The sequence below is a fragment of the Bactrocera tryoni genome, chromosome 2 (genome assembly GCF_016617805.1).
Source record: "Bactrocera tryoni isolate S06 chromosome 2, CSIRO_BtryS06_freeze2, whole genome shotgun sequence".
NCBI lineage: Eukaryota > Metazoa > Arthropoda > Insecta > Diptera > Tephritidae > Bactrocera > Bactrocera tryoni.
The window spans coordinates 65927489-65947646 of record NC_052500.1 but is presented as its reverse complement, the minus strand read 5'-3'; the positions used below and the strand labels follow the sequence as shown (position 1 = coordinate 65947646).

General features: G+C 32.4%; 1 protein-coding gene across 7 annotated transcripts in view; it reads right to left on the bottom strand.

Annotated features, from left to right (window-relative positions):
- Positions 1-20158, bottom strand: part of LOC120767633 (pneumococcal serine-rich repeat protein) — a 164238-nt gene that overhangs the window by 65640 nt on the left and 78440 nt on the right. For all 7 annotated transcript variants that reach the window (XM_040093795.1, XM_040093793.1, XM_040093794.1 and 4 more), the window contains exon 3: positions 17227-17270. The gene's annotated coding sequence lies outside the window, so the exon portion shown is untranslated. The remainder of the gene's footprint in view (positions 1-17226; positions 17271-20158) is intronic.

The following is a 20158-nucleotide window of genomic DNA, read 5'->3' as shown; positions in this document are numbered from 1 at the left end:
GCTCAATGATAACCGAATATTTTTGGCCCGAATTGGAATTTATGGACCTGGACAATATGTGGTTCCAAAAAGGTGGCGCCACAAGCCACAAAGCGAATGTCACAAACGATTTATTAAAAATCAATTTTTGTGAACGTATTGTGCCCAGTCAGTAGGCCGCCTCGATCGTGCGATTTGACACCGTTAGATTGTTTTGCGTGGGGCTACGTCAAGTACGTGGTCTATGCCAACAAGCCAGCGACGATTGATGAACTTCGTACGAATATCGAACATGAAATTGCAACAGTATCGGCGGATTTATGCTTGAAAACCGTTGAAAATTGGGTTCAGCGTCTGAACTTCTGAAAGCGGGCAAAAGAAATCGAGTTCCATACATAATAGCATCGTACATATTATATTAGGTGAAGTTAGTTCAACAGCTGAGCACGTCGATCTTTTGCTATACTAAATATTGATCGAAAAGGCTCTCAAAAATCGGCAAAGCGCTTTGAGCCTGTCACAAATTTGTTGAGCCGGCTGATATCAATTCCGGCTATTTCGCCAGGTTCGCCAAGTATTTAAGACTTGACCTCCCAAATGCGGGACAGTAAAGAAAGAAGTGTTGAGTTGTTTTCACCACATTTTCTTCCACTCAGCTTCTGGAGATGGCGACTGGTAGGATTGCCAGCCTTACTGCGTGGGCGCCAATAAGGCAATAGCCTGTTAAAAATACCAAAACTAGTGAGAGGCTAGCTTTGCTGAGGCCAAATAGGTCACTGGGTCTCTTTCGATCGATCGCGTTGGCGAAGCTTCAGAGAAGCCAAGCTATCTAGTAATAAAATACAACAGAACAGAGGATACAGGAGCGCCGACCCGCTCTTATTCTACCGATAGCGGTTGAAGGGTGTCTTTTTTTTTGCTAGTTCATCTGCTTTACAGTTTCTTGCGATTCCGCTGTGGTCTGGCATCCATACCTGTGTTATCACAAAGACAGTCGATGCTATTGATAGGAAGATTAGGCACTTTATGGGCAGCTCTGAACGCACTGTTAATAAGTTTAAGGCTAGTATCGCCACACTGCTATCTGAGTGAATAGTCACTTCTCTAATGGAACATATTTCAGAGAATATTTCAAAGGAAATGTAAAAAAAAAATTGAAAAATTTGGCTAACTTATGACGCTCTTTAGAAATATATAATCTTATTAAACTAGAAAATCCTTTTCAAAATACAGATATTTGTAGATTTTGATCATTTCCACGCCATCAGAAACCTTTTAGTATTCAACTGTAGACAACAACTTCGAAGTAGTTTTGATAGATTTATGTTAAATTGGTGCTCAGAAATACTAGCAAAATACTTTTGCTTACTATTTAAAATATTTTTTTTTATTTTAAAAGAAAAATTCAAGTTTTTTATTTGAATACCTGTAATTATTATTATTCTACATTAGAAGCCAAGAACATATATAATTGGTAATTTTTCGAAACTTTTGAATTCGTTGATATTTTTCAATAAAAGATAGCAAATGAAACTATGTAATTATGAGTAAACCGGAAACAAGCAAATGATAAATTAAAAAAAATAATAAGAAACATATGAAAAAATTAATATAAAAATATGAATACAAATTAATATGAAAAAATTGGAAAATAAATAAAATTAAATAAATTTAAAACAAGAAAAAGCGTTAATTTCGGTTGCATCGAAGCTAACTACCCTTCACAGGTGCATTTCTGTTAGTAACTATGTGTTCAGCTTGTATGGCAGCTATATGCTATAGTTAACCGATTTGAACAATTTCTTCGGAGATTACATTGTTGCCTTAGAAAATAACATATATGACAGCTATATGCTATAGTTAACCGATCTGAACAATTTCTTCGAAAATTACATAATTACATTGTTGCCTTAGAAATTAACATATACCAAATTTCGTGAATATATCTTGTCAAATGTGAAAGTTTTCTATACAAGCATTTGATTCCGATCGTTCAGTTTGTATGGCAGCTTTATGTTATAGTGGTCCGCTATCGGCCGTTCAGACAAATGAGCAGCTTCTTGAAGAGAAAATGACGTTTGCAAAATTTCAAAACGGTATCTTAAAAACTGAGAGACTAGTTCGTATATATACAGACAGACGGACAGACGAACAGACAGACAGACGGACATAGCTAAATCGACTCAGCTCGACATACTGATCATTTATATATATACTTTATAGGGTCTCTGACGCTTCCTTCTGAGTGTTACAAACTTCGTGACAAACTTAATATACCCTGTTCAGGGTATAAAAATATATATAAATTGAAACCAACTTTTCATTTCTAGTGAACTTCACTTTTACAAAAAACCTTAAAAGCGACATACAATAGCTCGTTGATGACACGCTATGCTGATTTTCAATACAATTCGCAATTAACATCAAGCTTCAAACTCATGCGAATACAATATGAACACAACTGAAAATATAATAATAAAAGGCGAAACTCAAATAATAACCGACTGAAGTTGGTTGACAGTGAATTAGTGACTTTGAGTCGAACAATTATTTGTCACCGCAAAAGGCAATTGAGTTAACACTATTGGATACTAACGAACTTCACTGCAAACCGTTAGCAATAAATGCAGGAATGGGTGACTGTCGAACGCTGGTAAATTGTACATGAAATAAAGAACGGAATAGTTGACTTGAGATATTAAGGAAAAATAAAACTAAAAGTAAAAACCAAAAATACAAAAAAGTGTGCGCGAAATCGAAAGCAAACGTCAATAGACAGTTCAAAGGCATCGCCTGTAGACGGCAATAAAGCGTTTAGCTGGTAATTGCTGCTGCCGACGTCACCGCTAACTAACAGTAATTGCAATGACCTTCACTGCACAGTTGCCTACACTCAGTGGAGCTGCATAGTTGTTGCAGGCGGTTAGGTGGACAGTCGCTAAGCGATTACTTTCGATTGTCATTCGTCACATGCAAATAGTGCGGAACAAAAAAAACATTTATAAAAAACACAAAAATAGGGTAGAAAAACTGTAATAAACAAAAAAAAAAAAAACAAAATGGTTTGGAAAAGAATAATAGTAATAAAAGAACACAAAAAATTAGAAACATTAAAAAAATAATAAAATAAAAAAAGAATAAAAATACATGGAGGAAAAAAATATATAAAAATGAAATAAAAACGAAAAAAAATAATTATAAAAAAATCTAACAAAAAAGAAAAAGGTATAAACTTCGGTTACATCGCAGCATTTATGCCCTTCACAAATACATAAGTTTCCATTTCAAACTTAATTTGATATAGTGATCAGATCTGAACGATTTCTTCGGAGATAGTACCATTGCCTTATGCATTAATCTGTACAAAATCTCGTGAAGATATGTTGTCAAATAAAAAAGTTTTTCTTATAAGCTCTTTGTTTTGATTGGTCAGTTTGTACGGCAGCTATATGATATAGTAGTCCGATCGGGAAAATTTCTACATATATTATAGCGTTGACTTAGACAATAATGATTGATCCTAAATTTTTTGAAGATATCTCAAAAACTAAAAAAGTTTTATATAGAAGAACTTGATTTTTATCAAACACTTTGTATGACAGCTATATGATATAATAATCCGATTTAGAAACTTTCTTCAGGTATTATACCGTTGCTTTAAATAATAATCCACACTGAATTTCGTGAAGATATCTCATCAAATAAAAAAGTTTTCCATACAATAATTTGATTTTCATCACACAGTTTGTATGACAGCTATATGCTATAGTCGTTCGATCTTGACAATTTATTCAATAATTGCACTATTATCTTACACCATAACGCACGCTGAATTTCGTAAGGATATCTCATCAAATAAAAGAGTTTTCCATACAAGCTCTTGATTCCGATCAATCAGTTTATATGGCAGCTATATGCTATAGTGGTTCGATATCGACGATTCCGACAAAAAATCAGCTTTTTGGGGAGAAAAGAACGTGTGCAAAATTTCAAATTGATATCTCATAAACTAAGGGACAAGGCAGACGGACATAGCTAAGTCAACTCAGCTCGTTGCACTGAACATTTAAATAATTATATTAAAAATCTTCCAATTTTGTTTTCATCAGTGCGTTACAATTTTCGTGGCAAACTTAATATGCGCTGTTCGGTGTATAAAAATATGTAAAAATGTCAACAAATTAAAAAAAAAAATTATAAAAAATCCAAATCAAGTTTGTGGCTTAAGTCTTTTGTAGCGCACTTAAATCGCCAGCAAAAGCGAACGCAATTGTGGAAAAATTAAGGCAAATTGTAACTCTAGATGTGAAACAAACAAATTGAAATTAATACAAAAATAAAATAAAAATTACAAAAATAAAAAAATATACAAAAAAACAAATTATACAAAAGTAAAAATAAAGAAAAAATGTTTATTGCAAAAATTGCTGGGGCTCAGAGTGACAGTTGCGGTGGCGTTTGAGATTTGTCTGTCACTCTAACCGCTGACGACGGCGGTGGTGGCGATTTTCCGCTGCTGTTTAGCTGTTGGGAAGGTTTCTGCCGTTACAAACGTACATAGTTACAGCGTCTCATGTCTACAGCGCCTACGTAATGCGGTCGTTCTCGCTGTTGTAACGACAATTGTGATTTGCGCCTTTCCTTTCATTAATGATATCAATTACAAAATTAAGCTGTGCAAATTGTTGACTACACGGCTGTAAGCCCGGTATGCACTATGGCTAACCATAGGTGTAGGTGGACAGGCAGCAGACAGACAACACTGTTGGGTAAGACATCGATATGCCGTTGGTGCAATTGTGCATTCGAGTGTATCAATTACGTGAAATGAAAAAAAAAACACACAAAAATGGTGAGAAGTGAGAAAATCTAACACTTCCTATTGACAATGGCACCATAATATACAATAATTATGCACAAGCTTGACACTACCTACATTTAAGTTAGTAAATACATTGTAGTTCACATTGAGAAAGTTGAACCCGTAAGTCTATAAAGCGTTACAAAATGTCTGGTACTCAGCACAGACACTGTGTGAGGAGGCTAATTGAGATAAAATATATACAAGTAGAATCAACCAAAGTAATACATCAATTTTACTATTAAACTTACTAAAGTTTGATTGTGAAAGGAGGCTTCAATATTAATATTATTTGAAACATAGAAACACGTTTGATTACCAGTTTATACACGGGCCATTGGAAGACGAGCTATTGAGGCCGGGTTGTTTTGTCAACGTCCAGGTGGAAAGCCTTTTTTAAGCAAAAAATAGAAAGGCCAGGCTCATATTTAAGACAAAAACATAGCATATCGACCAAAAGCTCCATCGATAGATGGCGCTCTTATTAAAATATTTGATTGGTTGTAGCGCTTATTCACTCTAGCAATAGATAAATGTTGATCAAAAGTGGTCCCGATAGGTAGCGCTCTTGTTAAGAAATTTTCAGAAATCGTAGTTACAAGTTTTTGGTTCACGTGACAATATTAAATAATAATGTTATTTCATTTATAGCGCTCCTAAAAGGAAATGTTTAGATACCACAATGACAGGAGAGTCAGAAAATCACAAACGAAGACCACATAGATTGGGATTAGATAGTGAGATTTCGTAGATGACCTATTAAAAGCTTTAAAAAAAGCTCTTTACAAAGTTTTTCAATAAATCCATGGTCACAACAGTAGGCTTTTCACAAAGACAAAGATTGAATAGTGAGACTTCTTAGGTGACCTATTAAAAGCTCAAAAAAAGCTCTTTACAAAGCTTTTTATTGGAATCATAGTAACAACAGTAGGCTTTTCGGTAGGTCAGGAAATCACAAAGACAGATAGTGAATAGTGAGACTTCTTAGATGACCTATTGAAAGCTCAAAAGCTTTATATAAAGCTTTTCAATGGGATTATGGTCACAACAGTAAGTTTTTCAGAAGGTTAGAAAATCACAAAGAGAAAAATTTAATAGTGATACTTCTTAGGTACTCTATTAAAAGCTCTTTACAAAGCTTTTCAGAAAACACAGGCTGACAGGTTTTGACTCATCTGAGTTGTAGTCCAGACTTTGCGCTTTTATTTGGTCGATTTAGAACGCTTTTACTCGAATACGGTTCACATGAGAGGAGGGTATCAAAAATTAACTAGCGCAGTTCTTTCGAGATGGAATCCTTAATGATGAGAAAATGTTATAGCTTTAGATGAGCAAAACTTATAATTTTATAGTTATATTTTGACATGTTTTTCTTGAATAAACGTTAATGTGTTGAAGAAATACGGACGAGACTTTTTAGGTGATCTATTAAAAGCTCCAAAGCACTTCACAAAGCTTTTCAATGGAATCATGGTTACAACAGTAAACTTTTAGGAGGGTCAGAATCTCAAAGACAGAGATTGGATAGTGAGTTTTCTTAGGTGAGCTATTAAAAACGCAAAAGCTCATTACGAAGCTTACAATTTAAATTTAAATTTTATTAATGTAGACCTTATAAGTTAAATAAGAAAAAAGTGGAAAAGTGTTAACAACAAAAAATTTATTTTTAATTTTTAGTTAAATAAACAAATGTATCAATCAGTATTGAAATATTGATATGGAGATATCGAGTAAATATTTTAAAAATCGTTGATGGATTTAGAAATGTTTTCGAAAAATTTAGCGGTTTATAAATCAGTCATTAGCTATTGCTGAACAATTTTGAATATTTTTAGTGTATGCTAATCGAAATCTTATTGGAGACTGCAAATTTTTCGAACATTGTTCTACCCTCATTATAGAGAAGTATGCCGTTCTATTGATAAAGATTAGATCAAAAAAACAACTTTTGTCATTAATAATCAGTAAAAATATCATTAATAATAAACTTTTATACATAAGCTTTATTATTGTTGATTTCTAACGGACTGACTACCATTACTTTGCTTTTTACTTTTAGAAATCAAGCATATTTTGGACTTTTCGAAAGTGAAGTAATAATTTTTACTATTTAATTGTTTTCAATCGACGTTTTACATACCAAAGAGATTAACACTCAACATCAGCAATCAGAGATCTCGCATTTTTGTATACAAAAATTCCACACGCATTGTGAAACTTAAAAACAAAAAATAGATTAGTGTGCCATAATCAAAAATCAATCAAGCCAAACAATTGTTATACATGCATGAAAAGTGTTGTACCATATAAGTATATTTATTGCACAATATTTGTACACATAATTTCTATGGCACTTGATTTAAGACTCCAACACACGCACGCACGCGCTCAGATTTATTTCCTGTAACACCCACTCGCCTTCGCAAAGGTAAAATAGGCACGCAGTCGCAATGACACTTACAGCCACCGAACATATTATTTTCTATTGCCAACAAAAAATATATAAATACAAATACATATAAATAAACACGTATGTATACACATACATATATGTAGCAGCAGAGACATTGTATGAAATACTAGACATATATTTGTTTGTAGCAATAAACAACAAAAGCGAGGCACACAAATCTAATTCAAATCAATTGTGGTAACACATAAATATTTGCTAACACATGTTTGAATATATACGTACATACACGCACGCAAACATGTATTTATGTAGTGTGTAGCCACAATAAATCAGCAACTTTAGTTTTCTCTTGTTTGGTGAGACAATTAAACATGTGAAATCTTCCGCAATTGAAATTCAATAATATTTATTAGGCTTTCGAAACAACCGCACACCTGAGTGACACTGCTAGGCGGTTGCGTGAAACAATTGTTTATAACAAATATTATTACTTTTTTTAATTTTTTTTTACTCTCATTTATAATAATACCTCAGCAGTCACAGATGTGGGTGCTGATGCTGCGTGTTAATTTTGTTATATTGTTATTAAACAAAAGATCACGTAGCGCCTTATAAATTGCTTTGAGTAGCACAATTTCCTACTAAATATCACATGTCTCAACAAATATGGCGCGCTTAAGAGTTAATAGTTTGCGTAAAATACTGAGACTACTATTTATGATTTCGGTAGCAGAAAAAAAGCTGCTATAAGTGGAAGTATAGAATAGTTTCGATAAATATTAAGTAATAATTGTATAATTAAAACAACAATATAATACGAACAACAGCAAAAACATGACAAGGCCCTTAAGTGGATTTTGATCTAATACATAGTATATGGCAAATATCGAGGTCTGAATGATGCAAAAATAAGTATGATGGCAAAGGCGTTATTTGGGCATCAATCTGATTGATGTTTTCGCAGTAGCATCTTGATGGAATTGTTTGCTCAGCTAAAACCAAAAGTTTTGCAGTTGTTCGAAACAAATTTTCAATATTTAAAAATTTAAAACTTTTTTCGTTTACTATTATCGATTTATGAATTTCAAATTTGCTGTATTAAAATTTTTTATGATCGAATTTAAAATGTTCGATTTAAAAATTTTTATTATTCGAATTTCCGATTTCCGAAATAGAAAATTTAATAAAATTTTCCATGTTCGAAATTCGAATTTTAAAATTTTGGTATGAGAAATTTCTGATTTTTAAGTTTGGTTTTTCTAATTTTCGAATTTGAATTTGCGCAGTTAATTTTTCGAAATATAATATTCGAATTTCAAATTAAAAACTTTTCTTGTTTAAGTTTTTGGATTTATGAATTTAAAATTTTTTATATTAAAATTTTTTTGTAGTCTAATTTAGAATATTCGATTTCAAAATGTGTATTGCGTGATTTTTCCGATTTTCGAAATTTTTATTAAAATTTTCAGTGTTCGAATTTGAAGTATTTGAATTTAAAACTTTTAGTACTTAATTTTTTTTTTGATTTTTAAATTTGATATTGCCAGTAATCGAAATTTCGAATTGTGAATTTGGGCAGTAATTTCTTTGAAATCTCTCTAGTCGAAGGGTTTTGCTACAGATAAGCAAATAAATATGTATCTTGACAAATGTGATAACTAAAGATCTGATCTGATAGATACATACATTTTTTACATCCAAATTTTCAATATTCGAATTTCGTGTTTAAAACTTTTTTGTTAAAATTTGTGACTTTAAAATATTCCATTTAAAAGTTAGTATTGTTTTAATTTTTCGATTTTTGAACAATTTAATAATCGAATATCCAATCTTTGAGTTTGGAATTTAAAATTTTTGTGATTTGAATTTTTGAATAATTTGCGAAATAAGTTTTTCTATTCAAAGTTTTTTACTATTAATTAAAGCTAAATTCAGCAGCGTATCATTGATGTGCAAATAAGTAAGCAAAAGTGATACTTAGAATATGATAATTGAAGATTTATACTGATAGATACTATATACATATGTATGTACATACATTTCTTTATATCCAAATTTTCAACAATCGATTGAATTTTGCACTGAAAACTAAATCTTTGTAGTTAGTTGACTTTACAATGTTTATGTTGTTTAAATTAAAATTTTATATTTTCGAATTAAATTTTTTTTTGCATTTTTCGATCTTTGAATTGCTCATTTTTTATATTAAAAATTTTCTATGTTCCAATTTTCAACAACCGAATTTCCAATTATTATTGAATATGTTCGATTTTCGAAATTTTAATATTTGATTTCTTTATGACTTGAAATTTCGATTTTCGAATATTTTGTATTTAAATTTCGAATTTCGATTAAAATTTGAATATTTGTATATTTGCATTTTGGATTTCTTTGATACTCAAAATTTCGAATTTCGAATTTGCATGGTAAAATTTTCGAAGTTCGAAATGTTCATAAATTTTGAACTGCATATTTTTGTCATTTGAATTTTTGTATATTCGAATTTTGGATATATAGTTTCTTTGGTACTCAAATTTTCGAATTTTTATAGTGAAATTTTCGAAGTTCGAAATGCTCATAGTTGAATTTGAAAGAGACTTGTTAATATTTTTTTCATTAACGCGTATTTAAAGGCTCGAGTACTCATTCCTATATAAGCCGACGCTCGAATTCGAACATAAATTCTATACTAAACACAATTTTTCGGTGTATTATTTGTTTGATAATAAAATAATTTTTTGCAAAGGAAAAACTCACAAACTCTGAGCATAAAGACGTATTTCGATTAATTAAAAGCGCCCCGAAATGCATTTTTAAGAATAACACAAACTCCCTCAAGCGCATGCGAGCCAGTGTATGTGTTGTAAGCAAGTTTATAAGTTGTATGTGCCAAGCTATCTACCTTTCCATCATTTTGGCGTCACGCCAGCATCACACATGTCACGCGATTCATTTCGCAAACGTCCGACGCGATTGACGTTGACACAATCAGAATGATTGCGGCTGTGCCGACACACAAAAAAAACTTACATAATTTAAAATGAAATAATGCTCAGTACAGAAAAAATGTAAACTGCCAACAATAACAACAAAGCGCATAAGGTCAGTTATCGAACTGTCTGTGGCTGCCACACTTACAACAGACAAATTGCACTAAACGCTGCTGCGTCAGTCAGGCTGATAAACATTTTCTGGCGTGCCTCTTTGTATGCCTGTGTGTGTAGAATTTACATTTAACAGACCAACAAAATAAGAACATAATAAATATAGGTAAAATACTCGTGCGTTTGCTGACCGATATATTCATTTAAAATTTTTGTGACATTTTTCACGCGCGCCACGCCATGTCAATGCACAACAACAAGAAAAGAAAAACAATTTTTGCACAGTGGCGCGCTTGCTCCGAATAATATTGTTTTTGTTTATTTATTTATTTCTTTTGGTTTGCTTTACAATCTCATGCTGGCTTGGTAGTTTGCATGTAGCGCTTGCTCTCATTAAAATGTGGCGTACAGTAGCTGCCACGGCAGGCGGTGACACGTTCTAATTTATGCCTCGATATATTGATTATATGTGACTGTAGGTTAAATTTTTAGGTCTACAGAGAATTGGGTGCTTTATAACATATAAGTTGAATTGAATGCATGAATTTATAAAATTTTTATGAAATGTTAAATTTCCTTTCTTTTTATATACATATATATTCGAAAATTTAATTAAGTTTTTTTTATTTCCAATAATGATGAACTACTTCGTGTAGTTCATCACAGAAGTCACAGCAATGCTTTTAGTATTTTAGAGCGTCTTGTAGGCAAAAAAAAATCCTTACTAGGATTAAAAAAAGCCAAATTCGAAGTTTAATAGCTCACATTACATTATCATTACTAATATTGACATTAAAATTTCGGCGTTGAATTTTGTTTGCACAACAGTGTCAGGTTCGTTGCTTAAGTCTTTTGTGTCAGCTAAAAAAAACAAATAAAAACGTCAACTTCAACTGCACCGGAGCCATAATACCCTCAACAGATGCATTTCTTGTAGCATAAAAGGGTATAAAATTATCTTGATTTTGATTTTGTACGACCAGTTTAGTTATGACATCTATAAACTATAGAGCTCCGATCTACATACATTTTTCGGAGATTGCATAGTCTTCTTAGACAATAAGCTATGCCAAATTTCGTGAAGATATTTTGTCAACTAAAAAGTTTTCAAGCACTTCGTATTGATCAATCAATCTGTATGACATCTTTGTCCTATAATGGTCATATATCGGCGGTTCTGAGAAATGAGCAGTTTCTTGGGGAGAAGAGTATATTGTCCCCTAAAATGCAAAACCACGTATTATCAAAAAAATAGAAATTGACTTTTTTATAGCTTACGATTCACTATTAGCATAAATATTTAGCTTTCGCTGTCAGATATAACCACTATATAACCAACATATAACTAATATAGCCAACATATAACCGATATATATAACCAACAAATTTATATATTTGTTATAAAAAAACCAACCAGTTTATAACCAACATATAACCATTTTGTAACCAAAACTCAAAATTTACTTAAATACCATGTGAGTGGTTTCTATTATTCGTTTTTCCTTCGCCTGCACGACGATATGTGTAAAATTACAGATCGATATACTATATACATAGGCAGAAAGATGAACATGGGACTATGGCATTTTCTACTCGGTGTTACAAACTTCAAGGCAAACTTAATATTTTCTGTTCAGTTTTACAATTGAAAAAAAAAAATGTTAAAAAATTTAAAAAGATTAAAAAGCCTTAAAAGCCCAACTTTAACATTTCAATTTAATTTTAATTTAAAGTTAATAGAAAAGTTTCTTGAAATTTCCAATTATTATTTAAACAAGCCAAAAGACTGCTGATGTAAGCGAAGATTTTAAAAAGAGTTTTAAAACAGTTATATTGTTTCTGCTTCATGTATTATATAATATTTACATAATATAGTAAGTGGCTTTCCAATTCATTTCAGTATTTTCTAACCTGTTTTACGCCTCCGTAGTAGTCTAATCAAGATCATTTCAAACATTGAAAGCTTTCAAGTATGCAATAAAATAAAGTGAGAGTGAAATAAATATCAATACTTAAGAAATCCGGTTAATTAAGTTCCACCTTCGCTATTTATATAACAAGAAACTATAACAATCGAATGTCCGCTATTTGCAGTTTTTCTAGTGCATAGAAGCATAAGGAGTTAAATAAAATTTTTTTATTATTAGCCACGTCTTTGCCCTTGAGTAAGCTTATTTTATCCTCAAACTGTATTTTTAGAACTAGAATGGCAGAATTTCAATTAAAATTATTTAATTATATATTTTAATAAAATTAATATTACTAATACTATTTTATTATATTATTATAAATTTTAATTGAAATACTTCAATTTTAGTCCCAAAAATTTAATTTGATTTTGATAAAATTATAATTACGCTTAATCAAAGGAAAGATGTGATTTTCGGGTCGAAATTTTTTTTAATATAAATTTGATTGATTTGTTATAAATATATATTGTTTTTTCGGTTTAAGTATAATATAAATAAAAATTTATTTTTCTAAACCGTAAATAATCGAGTCTTAATATAATTTTTATTTTTAGAATTTTAATTACAATTAACTTTAAACTGACATTAATTTACATTAGAATTTGATTTTTAATTTAATTTTCATTTAATTTTTTGATTTATTTCATATATATATATTTATTGTTTTGTTTTTTGCTCGAGCAAAGCCACTTGACTTAACTGTCGCTAATATGGATCACAAACGTACTCTTCCCCACACATGAAAAAGGGCTAGTGATCCAGAACAAACACTAAGATTTCCGCAAATCCCCCAGTTTACCCTCGAAGAGCTACAACTAGCCACTGACAAGCTCAAGGCCAACAAATCACCCAACTCGGACGGAATCCCAGTAGAAATCATGAAAATAAACGCTGCAGATCGAACGGCAGTACTATTGAATATGTACAATGCCTGCCTCGACGCTAGAATATTTCCTGAACCCTAAAAAAAAAGCAGTCAACAGTCAGTGCTAGTCAGTAAGATGCCAACTTGTCATCAGCATACCGTGCACTATCCACTCTCTCCTAGACAACACGGCTTTAGACCCTGCGGATCAACTCTAGGAGCTATAAAATATGTCACTGAAAGTGTAGAAGCCGCACAACATAGATGGTATAAAAACAAAAGAATAGTTTTGCTGGCGATTTTAGATGTTCGAAACGCTTTCAACAGGGATAGAGGGGTGGATATGACTACCTCAGAGCTATGGTGCGGAGCTACCGTGGTAACAGAAAACTGCTGTACTAAACTAGAAAGAGATCACGACAGATGGCCGTCACGTTAAGAGCAGTACAAGGATTCATTCTAAGCCCTGATTTGTTGAACATCAACTACGACGCTACACTAAGATTTGAAATGCTAGACGAATGGCACTTAACTGGTTATGCGGACGATATTCCATCAGTAATTAAAGCACGAGACACATAAGAAGCGCGAAGAAAGCTTCATCAGGTCATGATACGGATGCAAGCATGACTCGACTCACACAACCACCAGCTCGCTACAGAAAAAACAGAGCTACTACTGCAAACAAATGAGCACATACCCTAGAAACAAGTAAGCAAATGACTACGGATATTCTTAGAACACAAAAAGCAGTAAACCACCAAGGCGTAAGATTGGACTCCAGACCAACCTTCTGGGTACAAATCCAGCACGCCGCAGGAAAGGCAGCAAAAATCATCTCCAATTTCAGCACACTAATGACTAAAATAGGAGGCCCCAGCCAAGAAAATGAGAAGCTCTTTGGGTCGACGAAAATCAGCGTCCTATTATACGGAACTGAGATCTGGGCAGACGCTCTTAAAAAGAAAAACCGTTAAGGTAGTGGCACCGCAACAAAGCTCAATATTAGTTGTCAGATGCAATACTAGTTGTAAGCGGTAATGCCCCATTAACCTTTTGGCATACGAAGGAAGTGGGAGCTAAAGAAACTATCATAACAAGAGCTCAATAGAATAAGTAAAGAAAGATTCGATAACAACATGGCAACAAAGATGGAAGCATGAGAGTCAAGGCAGATGGATGGCCAACCAATAAAATACCTATTCCCATGGACAAGCTGTAAATTCGAAGAAGTCGTCTTTTATACAACCCAGCTGTTATCCGGTCACGTATACTTCAAAAAGTACATCCACATAATGGGAATAATCGAAGAGCCGTCATTACTGCGACGCGACAGAAGACGACGATGAATACATATCTATCAATGAAAAAAATTGAACGCCACGCTGAAGTGTTCCCAGGATGGGCGACGGTTCCTTAGAGGTGGAGTTTTCAGTGACTTGAAAGTGGCACATACCGCTGCTGTGACAGTGACGACAGCACTGATGATGCGGAAGGCAATTTCCACCCACTCACCCGGAAGAAGGTAAGTAATATTTATGTACATAAATAAATAAATACCGTAAATTTTATTTCAAAATATATGAAGTTAAGATTTCAATTTAAATTTAATTTTATTTTTAATTTGGGATCAATGGTCTCTTTCAAATCAATATTATATATAAAACGCATTATTTATTTATAATATTACATTGTTAATGTCAATGTTGTTTATTTGTGTGTTTTAATTTGATTTATTGCCTTTCACTTTACATATTTATTTTATCTAATTTTATCTTTCTTTATTTTAAATAAGAATAAATTAACATAAAACACAACAATCTACTATAAAACCAAACAAATCATTAAAGTTTTTTTGCCACAAACCCAACCACTCTTATTAAAACCATTCCCCATTCTCAAAGAAACTCAGCAGCTCATTAGTTCCAAATGAATATGCTAATCTACACATGTACATACGTCTAACGCACTTCAGTATGCCCGCTTGACATTTATGCCTCAATCATGTTTTGCCTTATTTGAATTTTCAATCAACTTTGCTCAACAAGAATTCTTTCAATCATTCAAAGTTGCGGCTTTGGCAACTTGACGCTTGAGGAAATGTATACAAACATACTTTTATAGAAATATATAATATATATACAAGTATAAATACATAAATATTTGTACATGTGTGATTTAATTTCGTCACAATATGTAAATCAACACAGTCACAAGTCTGATATATTTTTAAACTTTTGTTGTTGTTTTTCAGAAAAGAAATGCTGTTGCTGCTCCCAATGAAATGATGTGTCTATTAAGCCAGTATGCAAATAGGTGAGTCAGCCGTTTTAAAATACACACACACACGCATATAATATTGTAGTTTAGCAGTGCTGTCATGACATTTACCGTTAAATCACTGCAAAACTGGTATTGACGTTTATATAAAAAATCAAGACAGCTGTTATGGGGGGTTTCTTTAAACAGTTATTAGCATATTAAAAGCGGTTTTTATATGTGAGTAGGCAAGTCTTTTATGCATATACTAAGTATAGGTATACAAGTATATACTACACGAATGTCTGTAAGCCCCTTGACTTTAGAATTTATCATTTTTGGTTCCTGATACAATTACTTATCTATCATGAAATATGTAAAAAAAATTCTTGTATAAAATTTATACTAGCGTGCTGATGGTATGAAACTTAAACTTATTGTATTTTCTTAGGTGAGAGTTAGGGGTCTACTTAATACCCGACAAGTCCCGCTAAGGTTGAACTGCAAATCTAAAATCGAATTTAATGGGACATGTAAACAAAAGCAGTTTTTTTATCCCTCCAGAGCAGTATGGAAACTCAGTAGTCTCCGCTACGAAGTCTGACCGGAAACTTAATTCTGGTAGCACGGAGAGCAGGGGTCCTTGAAGTTCGCTCCAACCTGTTCATATGGACTGGCCACTCGGGAAGTATCGCCGTGGTCGTGGTTAAATTCCAAAAACGGGTAAAACACTTTGTCAGTTGAATGTGTAGTTGGATTGCTACCGGCTGCCGGACCCAAAATACGGCAGAGGTTTGAGATGTGTCTCGAGCTATACCTAGGTGGTTTGTGTATCCATTCCAGTCTACAAATCGGTACTGAAAATTGCTTGGCATTTTCAGGCGGTGGTCAACACATTAATTAAATCCGTTAGGTTTTTGAGTGCAGTGGGTAAGGCTGTCGTCAGCAGATACCTATGTAAAATACACCCAATGTTGTGTTATTTTTTTTTCTTTATGAAAAAAATATGGTGGGCGGCGCCTAAGTTCGAATTATTATCAAAATTTATACACGGCGTCCGATATTTTATTTAGATTTCACGGCAATTCAGATAGAATAAATAAGACATTGTCTACATAATCGGATAATCTACTAAGCATGGTTCTTAGGCTTTTCTAATACAGCAAAAACAAAGCTCCCCAAATATTTGTTCAGGAAAAAGGCTCAATTTCTATTTTCATGATGTAAGCATTTTCTCATATAATACATACTAAGGTGAACCAAAAACTCTAATAAGTAATTAATGCCCAAAAATGAAAATGTATAGAGAGAAAATAATATCACTGCAAGCAAGACTTTTTTATTTTAAAATGTGTCACTGAGCATTCAAGGTTTCCTGTCTAAATAATGCAAAAAAGCTGTGTTTTACTAAAAATGCTGTAGCTTATGAACCGAATAGGGTAAACGTTTTTATATCGCTAATTCTTGTTGAGTACAAAATTTTTCAAACAATTTACCTGAGGGAACTCTAATCTAATCAAAATTCATTAGCTACAAAAGGCTTTGAAAATAAAAAACCAATTTTAATGTGCAACAGGATTTTCTCTTCGACTAAAATATAATATTTTTAATTAAAATATATATTTTTTTATATAAGTATTAATAAATTTTTAAAAATTGTTTATGTTTTGTTTATGTTATTGTTTTTTATGAAAACTTTATTGTTTAAGTAAATTAATCTTAAATTTATAAAAAGCCGAAAACTTTCAGAAGTTTACCATAAAAAATTCACTTACCTTTTCTATAGAGAAGCTCTTTCAATGTTTCAACAAAATTTGTTCTGAAAAAAAAGAAAATAAAATTTAATAATTTTTTTTTGACAAGCAGTGTGTATAAAATAAAAAATAAAATTATTCAATCTTGTTTTTTTGGAGTTTTAAAAAAAGTAAAAAAATACTATAATGACCAGCAGAACAAAATTCCCGCCGTTATACTATATGTTCCTTTCAGAAACCTGCCAGAAAGAAAAACATGTACTATGATACTTGTTACTCTGCTGCTTGGGGAAGTGGGGTGCTCCATTTCGAGGTTTCCTACTTTTTTAAAGAAAAACACAGACGCGGCTTCCGCGGTTCATCCCGAATCGCACGCGTGATGTTTTGCTCCAAAGTCTGAATCGAAGCGGCATTGTCCTCATAGACTTTAAGACTTTACATATCCTCACAGGAATGCTGGCCAATCGTCAGAAAATTGGCTGGAAAACGTCAGATCACCCTAGAACTTTCCAAGAGCCTATAGAACAAGCCTTATTTATGCGCTTTCAATTTAAGATATGAACGTAAAATGCGGCAAGTCGTTCCATACGACAGTCCGAGTTGCTGCGAACTCTTAACGGTCTTCGTGTACACTCTCAACTACGGCTGCCAAATATTTTCTTCTGCTGAACGTGGTCTATTCGGTCGAATATTACACAATAATGAATGCTGAGTCTAAGTACGCTCAGTAGTTTTCTATGGTGAACATTTTCTGCAGAATAGTTGCCTTGAAGTCATAGTAAATTGATATGTGTATACGAGTATATGGATATTAAGCTGGTATTAAAGCCCAGAAATTCGTAAAAATCGATTATTATCCTCCAAAAATATTATTTCCAATTTCAAAATAAAATCAAAGTGAGAGTCGTTTTAGTGTCATGCCAAACCAAATATGTTCTAGCTGAGCAAGAAAAATTTTATATTTTTCTAACAATTTTTTATTTTTTGAAGCTACCGTCATAATACCTAAAGTTCTAATATGCCAATTTATTCGGAATTATACATGAAACTGTATGATTTCTTTAAATTTTGAGAAAATAAACACAAATTAATTTTATTTTTTATTTTATTTTGGTGCAGTCGATATTTTTTGAAATTCCTTATATACTTTTGTTGGTTTATACGATAGTGACACTTTTTCTATACAAGAATCCCTAATTTTTTACATTTTTTATAACCATAAAGGCAGAAATCTTAATGATGACGACCTGCCCTTTTTCTCACTATACTGCAAGAACACATGACTTTATGAAAATGTTTTAATTTCTTTTTTGTTTGAAATTCATTCTGCGTTCTCTTAAAATTTCACCGAACAAAGCTTCAAATACTGATATTTAGACTCGAATACCTTCTGAATTTGCAATAAGGAAATGTATGTAATGGTAATGGTACAATCAGAGATTATTCTTTAGTATGAGCCGCTCAATAATAATGCAAACTTTATGCCAAATATTATATCTGAATAGCTGATTGGAAAAAACGCTTTTCTTCCCAGTTACAGATTCCACTTATTGTTTACTAAAAACACCATAACAAGATTCTAAAAGTCATTCAAATTTATGAAAGCCATAAAAAGACATTTGTCGACAATTAAAAATTGTACCCACCATTTATGAGCAGATGTTATGTAACGTTATGCTGAAAGGTGTTAACTTCAAAGAAATTTTCACCGAAATTGCACTCTCATAGTTCTTTGTTCTTATATGCCGACATACATACATGCCATTTACACAAGCATATGAACATGTGTAAGCAAATTTGTGTAACTTGTAGCTAAAGACAATTCTCTCGTATTAAGTAACCGTTATGTTGAAAATTTACAACACCACAAAACAACATGAGTTTATTGCACTCCACGTAAGGTTGTTATATAAGCCTGCAGACGTACATATGTATGTATGTAAAACAGATGAAAAGCGTTGGAAGCGCCCAAATTTGCTGGCCGAAATGACAAAATAAAATGGAAAATGAAAAGCAACAACGCAGCCAAACTTCGAAAAAACAGAGTGCTACATGCTGTAGTGGCTTATTTTATGAAGACAATCAAACGCGGCATGCAACACGGTGGTGTGTGTATGTTTGTATGTATGTTTATGCGACTGTGTTACGGTTTTTGCTTATGTGTTTGTTGTTTGCAGCAGTGTTTTCGAGTTGTTTTAACGCGGCTTAATATTTATACCCTGGACAGGCTGTATTAAGTTTAAAAGAAGTTTGGAAGACACAGAAAAAACATTCGAAACCTCTTTTATTTGATGAAATATCTTGCTAAAATTTGGTATAGATTATTTTCTAAGGCAGTGATGTAATCTCTATAGAAATTGCTCAGATCAGATTACTATAACATATGACTGCCATATAAACTGACCGATCAAAATCAAGTGTTTCTACGGAAAACTTTTTTATTTAAAGAGATATCTTCCAGAAATTTAGTATAGTTTATTCTCTAAAGCAGCGATGTAATCTCTATAGAAATTGCTCAGATCAGATTACTATAACATATGGCTGCCATACAAACTGAATGATCAAAATCAAGTGCATCTACGGAAAACTTGTTTATTTGATGAGATATCTTTCAAAAAATTGGCATGGAGTATTTCCTAAGGCAGTGATATAATCCCCGAAGAAATTGTGCAAAACTGATCACTATAACATATGGTTGCCATACAAGCTGAATGATCGGAATCAAGAGCTTGTATGGAAAACTCTTTTATTTGTTGAGATATTTTCAAGAAATTTGGCATAAATTATTGTCCAAAATGTAATGTCCGCAGAAATTATGCAGATCGGTTCACTACAGCATATAGCACTCATACAACTGACCAAACAAAATCAAGTTCTTGTATAGAAAACCTTTTCGCTAGACAAAATATTTGCACAAATTTTGGTATTTATTACTTTCTAAAGCAACGGCACA